This window comes from Bactrocera latifrons, unplaced genomic scaffold (assembly GCF_001853355.1).
Source record: "Bactrocera latifrons isolate USDA-ARS-PBARC rearing strain unplaced genomic scaffold, ASM185335v1 scaffold_48, whole genome shotgun sequence".
In the NCBI taxonomy this organism is placed as follows: Eukaryota; Metazoa; Arthropoda; class Insecta; order Diptera; family Tephritidae; genus Bactrocera; species Bactrocera latifrons.
This window is the reverse complement of record NW_017537134.1, coordinates 1,194,325-1,200,081: the sequence shown is the minus strand read 5'-3', so window position 1 is coordinate 1,200,081 and position 5,757 is coordinate 1,194,325.

Genomic DNA, 5,757 nt, shown 5'->3' with positions numbered 1-5,757 from the left:
GTGGGTATTGTTGTTTTCTATAAATCTTCTGGTCTTGTTTTCAATAAATTAGAACTGACAAGCTATTATTCTTAAACTTTTGCTGTGCAATATGTGGGTGAGAAAAATAGTGTTTAAATTGGCTTTAGCTCAACAAAAAATTGGTTTAAAAACTTAAGTTTGATTGGCGTGCTAATCCAAAAGTTTAMATAGTYCTGAGCTGGAATTAGACGAAAGATRACGGTATGGTAATGGAATTTAAAAACTGATATTAGAATGAAATAACATCTTTGGCTTATAAAGATGACTGATAGTTTGTTCAAGATTCTTTAAAACTGTTTCTGAACTCATTCAAAATTATAATTATCTAATGAGCTGCCTAATGAATKGTGTGACGGTAACCACGCAATGAATCGGGTGATGTTTGTTGTATAGTGTTTATATAGACTAGATTAATGTGGAAGTATCGAGTTCTGCACTCGAACAAAACCTAAAGTTTTAGATAGATCTTTCGGAAAATTTACATTTTCAGACAGCTTTTATCAAATAAATCGTGCGTTTCGCACTTCATTCTTTAGGCGAGGACAAGGCAGAAGTAATGGAATAATTCTTCCAAAAAACCTCAAAAATTTAATGGATATGCAAATACATAAGTCACATTCCAATCCAATTCCACCTATTCTTTCGCTCTAATGTTGTTGCAATTCTTTTAAGTCATCAATTATAACTCTAACATTGGCTTGGTGTACCTAACCCACCTTACACATCCCTTGYGGAAGCTATTAACTGCTTACATGTGCTCATTTTACCTTCTTAAACCTTCTAAAGTTACATAATTTTTTGCATTCAAGATATTTTTAAGAGCCAACTAAAAAACCTTTATCTTTAATATTATAGCATTCACACTGACCTCACCACATTTCACTCTTCGAAAAAGAGAGCTCCTTCTTTTGTAAGCATTAACGCTGCTGCCAATGTGCAGGGCAATCATTTATCAATGTGACAAAAGTATTTTTGGAAGATAATTTTGCTGTTCGCCTAGCTGGCAAGAAAGAGGGTGCAAATATTGAAATATCGCGAGAAGAGCACATGGGAATAAGTYGGTAGCGGCAAGTGAGCAAAAAGTTCGTGCAGTTTTGCCAATATAAACATGCAGATGTACCTCGTTCATTTGTATGTATGTATGAGTTTACTGCTGAGTATATCCGTATCACTGATATCCGTATCAAACACTGGCATATGTAAAATAATATAGTTTTGGCAATATGCTGCATGCTGAGAAAAAAGTTTTGTGTGAATATGTGTTTGGTATATATTTGCAAACATTTATAATGCGCCTAAAGGCAACGAATTTACTAATTTTTTTGCGGAAAAAGCATGTGGTGTGTGTATTTGTTTATATATATGTTATATGTGTCTGTATTTGAGCATTTAATTTCCACTATGAGTTCAACTCATAACCGCGACTTCCAGCTGTGGTAACCCAGTGAGCACAACTACAAACTATTGCTACCAGCGATTTTCGACTTTTATTTGTATTATATCATAAATTGCTTAGCAAATGACATGTATATTTTCGAATAGCAAACAACAAGTTTTTCAAAAAGATTGTGAATTTGGCATTTTCGAATTGTATTTAGAATGTATACTTCAAAGTTGACCAATCAACCTACATCAGCTGTTGTATAAAGATTTTATTGGAGCTTTGTGGAGCTCAGATATATAAAAAATTATAGATAACTCCATTGAGGATTGCGGTTAGCTGAGCTGACCAAAAGAAATATAACAAAAAATGGTGCCACACACAAAAACTTGCTGAGATCAAAGTACGAAGCGCAGTTACTTTTTGCTTACGGSCATCAATTTCTCACACTCACACATGTACGTAAGCACGTAATTTAGTGGTTAGTTGGTTGGTTGGTTTTCTGGCAAATGCCGCTAACTGCTGGCGGCTGGCAACTGACATCCAGTTGGCAGTATGGCGTCTCCTGACTACATYGACGGTGTGGAAAAAATTCTCAACATTATTCAACTTGCTTTAAGTTAAGTATTTTAACCTAAAATTATATGCATTTTTTCTTTATGGTCTTCCTTTTGGCCGCTGTGATCAGCGCCGCTATAAGTGTCATATTGTCTCTGGCGTGTCATAAGTTTATCAAAGCGTGTAAAATTGTTTTTAAAATGAAATTCAACTTTATCTTTGATCGACATATTTGTAGGCCTACTTTCTGAGTACATAAAAAGCAACCACAATTACAATCTTTTTACAAAATTGATTTCTTGCAGGTTCTCACAAACAACTTAACACACACAAATTTGCGAGCACATATTATTCCTCAAAAGCTTGTACCCCGCATATGTATACATCCATATATATATGTGTGCCTGTGCAAAATATTAAGAAAACCATGCATTGCATTTACAACAAAAACAATTATTTTACCTTATCAGCTACACGCTTATTTCGTTCAATGAACTGCAAAATATTGTTTACCACAACGCTTCCTGCTGCCAATAAGCGCGCCAACACACACACACACACTCCTAAGCACATAAGTTTCTTTTTCCATGCAGACACGAGACGCAACGGTTTTTACCCGCCGCGCACAGCAACCAACAATGGCTCGGAGTTGGTTGCGCATGCTGTCGCTTGGCTTATTGAAAACACTTCTTGCATCAATGCATCACGGCGCACACATTCATTGGCTTTTATCCTTTTTTCCGCCAACTCACCGAATTCCATTTCTTTTTCTCCGCTATTACCCTCTATGACATTTTCTCCCATCAATTGCAATCGTTKTTGTTCGATGTAGCATGTTTGTGTGAGTATGATGGGTGTGCGTTTGCTGGTGTGAGTGAAACATATCTTTGCGTAAATCCTTGCATTTTCTTGCTACGCGTTTCGGCATTAGCTTGTTACGCTCTGTTTCGTCGCTTCGCTGCTCAATCGTGCGCCGGATTTACTTTCTGGTAGTKTTTGTTCATCTCCTGTTGTACATACATGAGTATGGCATTGGTTGTAGTTGTTGTTTTATTGTTCGATTTTGTGTTTACTTTATTCATGCCAATGCGTTTCCGATACTGCACAAATCTACACATACGGATATAATATTTGTATTGAAATAATCCTTTTTTGCTCTTCTCAACCGTAAATTAGTAAAATAAAAGAGGCGATATTGCCCTTTATAGTTATACGTATACAGGCTGGTCTGTACAACAGATGAGTTCATATACTAGCCWTTGCTTTTTTTCGCTCAGGAATATRTATYTGGAAAACTGACTCTCCCATATTGCCCGTTATGCATACTGTCYAYTTACTCCAAGATGTTTTTGGCGGCTTCTGATCCTATTTGTATATCTTGATGTGGATTCCAGAATCGAAGGTTCAAAAGTGAAATTTAGTCCACTGCAGTTTCAAAATCTTACCTTAGATGACTTGTAWGGAATCTTAAATAATAGAGATTATGTTGAAAATAAATTATGTTTTGAAGACAATTCAGTGGTACACTAAGTTGATAGTTGTATACAGAGCTTTGTCCTATCATTGCAGATCACTAATTATATAAAATATTTGTGTAAAATACAGTTATCTAAAATGTAAAATATTTAATCACACAAGCATATTGGAGCTGAAAAGTAAAACTTTTGGACTGAGGGTACACCGCTTAGTAGTATCCTATTAAAAGCAGTGGTAGATTGTTGTCAACTATAAGTTMAAATTGTGGGTTTTCAAATCGATTCTATTTTCACTAATATTTCTAATATTTTGGTGCTTTCTAACCGTCACAGATATTGGAAAATTGCTACAAATTCTGTTCAAAGTATCAGAAATACTTCCTGTTGCATGGTTGCATGTATTTGCAGTGAATGCAGCAAAGCAAGAGATCAATATAGCCACATTAGCTTGTGGCATATGTATGTATGTATGAATATAGACATTTATATATGTATCTATATATATATACGTATATAGTGCAATATAACTCACGACCATGTGAACCCAAAGTACGCAAAGCATATTTTGAATTTATGGCATATTTATATGAAAGTTAAAAGTTAAAAGCAGTATGCTTTTGCCTAGTGAAAAGGCGTAAATAGCACATGTATATATGTATTTGTGGTACACGAATGCATCGCTTAAAAGCTTTTTGCCCAAGTTAATACAAAAACTCCAAATTTTTACTGAATTTTTCATGAATTCTGGCAAAAATTTTAATATCGTATTTTAAGCCGATTTATTTGAAAATATGAAAGTAAAGCGGATATTATAAAGATATATAGTGACCTAAATACTAAATTAAAAGTGTTTAGTGTATACTAGTGATTATGGTTATTTTATAAATATTAATTATTTGGTGTAAAACCATAGATAGTTGGCGCTGTGTTTGTGATGCAGTAAATAACATGGTTCGGTCCGAAGTCGAAGTGAAYTCAGTGTAGTTATATAATGAAAATAGCAAAAAAAAAATATATATATATTTTAAACAAGAGTTTTGGATGACATCTTTTCAAAATCTACAAAGTCATAACATAAATACGATATTTTTCAATAAGTAACAACTAGCGCCCTTCTTTCTGCCTTCTTTTGCAAGCAAGCTATAGCGTTAAAAGTATGTAGGTGTCATGTCTTGAACATTTTGTCTAATAATGCCAGGTGTCAGGTGAAAATAAAATAGTCATATAATAATACCAATAAACAGGTTTCTGTGTACGAAATCCAGGTTTGAAAATATACAAACGAACTTACCTTTAATAAATTCACTCGGGAGCTGAAAATCCCTTCACTATACAGAAACTTCATTATATAGAAACTATGACTATTTTGTAACTTTTTTTTAATAATCAGTAAGTTTTTTTTTAATTTTCAACAAAACCTTCCAAATCATTTAGAAATCTGTATGTCATCTCCACAAATGTTCTGATTAAGTTAAGGAATGAAGACACTAAGAAACTTGTCCGAATGCGGATAAGGCATCATCAGTATTTGCCAATTCTTCTTCGAAATTAATTCATTATAAAGAGCACTTCATTATGTGGAAGTTCGACTGTATAATTTAACTGGTTTTACGAACGATAAAGCCTCAGCGCTACCTATGGAGATGTATGTATGTTGAAAAATTTATTTGAAATCGAAATTTAACTCAAAATATTCTAAAGTATTAGCACGTAGTTTTCTTAGCAAGAGACTTTAGTTATACTTACTCAAATATACTGCATTTCTATTGGTATAGAACACTATCAGTTGCGTACAAATATCATGCAATCCAGGTTATTATGAGCGTCTTTAGTTATTGCATGAAAATTTGCTTTGCTTTATGCTGTTGAAAATTCGAAATATTAGCAAATTACCAYGAAATGTCAAACCATTAATTTTTCAAACATGTGTTTCGGATTATGGTTCCATTTTCAATCATGTACAGCTCACTCGCTTCATGATGATTTAACCAATTGCTTGAACCTGAGCTGCCGGTGACTGCTGGTGCACTGCCGGTTTGTTGAGTTCAAATTAGACTGTGTATATGCAGCGTACACAATACGGTAAATTTTTTCTGCTATATATGAATCTTTAAATCTTATGMAGTTCAGAACTGATAAAAACAAATGAAAAATGATCTGAAATTACTATTTTTTGTCTCGTTTTCATTAGAATATTTGCAATTCTACTATTTTTTCAATCAATCACGATTGTGTACGAGTGTGTAGTTACAAATATGAGGTCTATACAAATATAGCAATGCGATGAAAAATAAATTTCGCGCATATTTGAAATATTTTCCA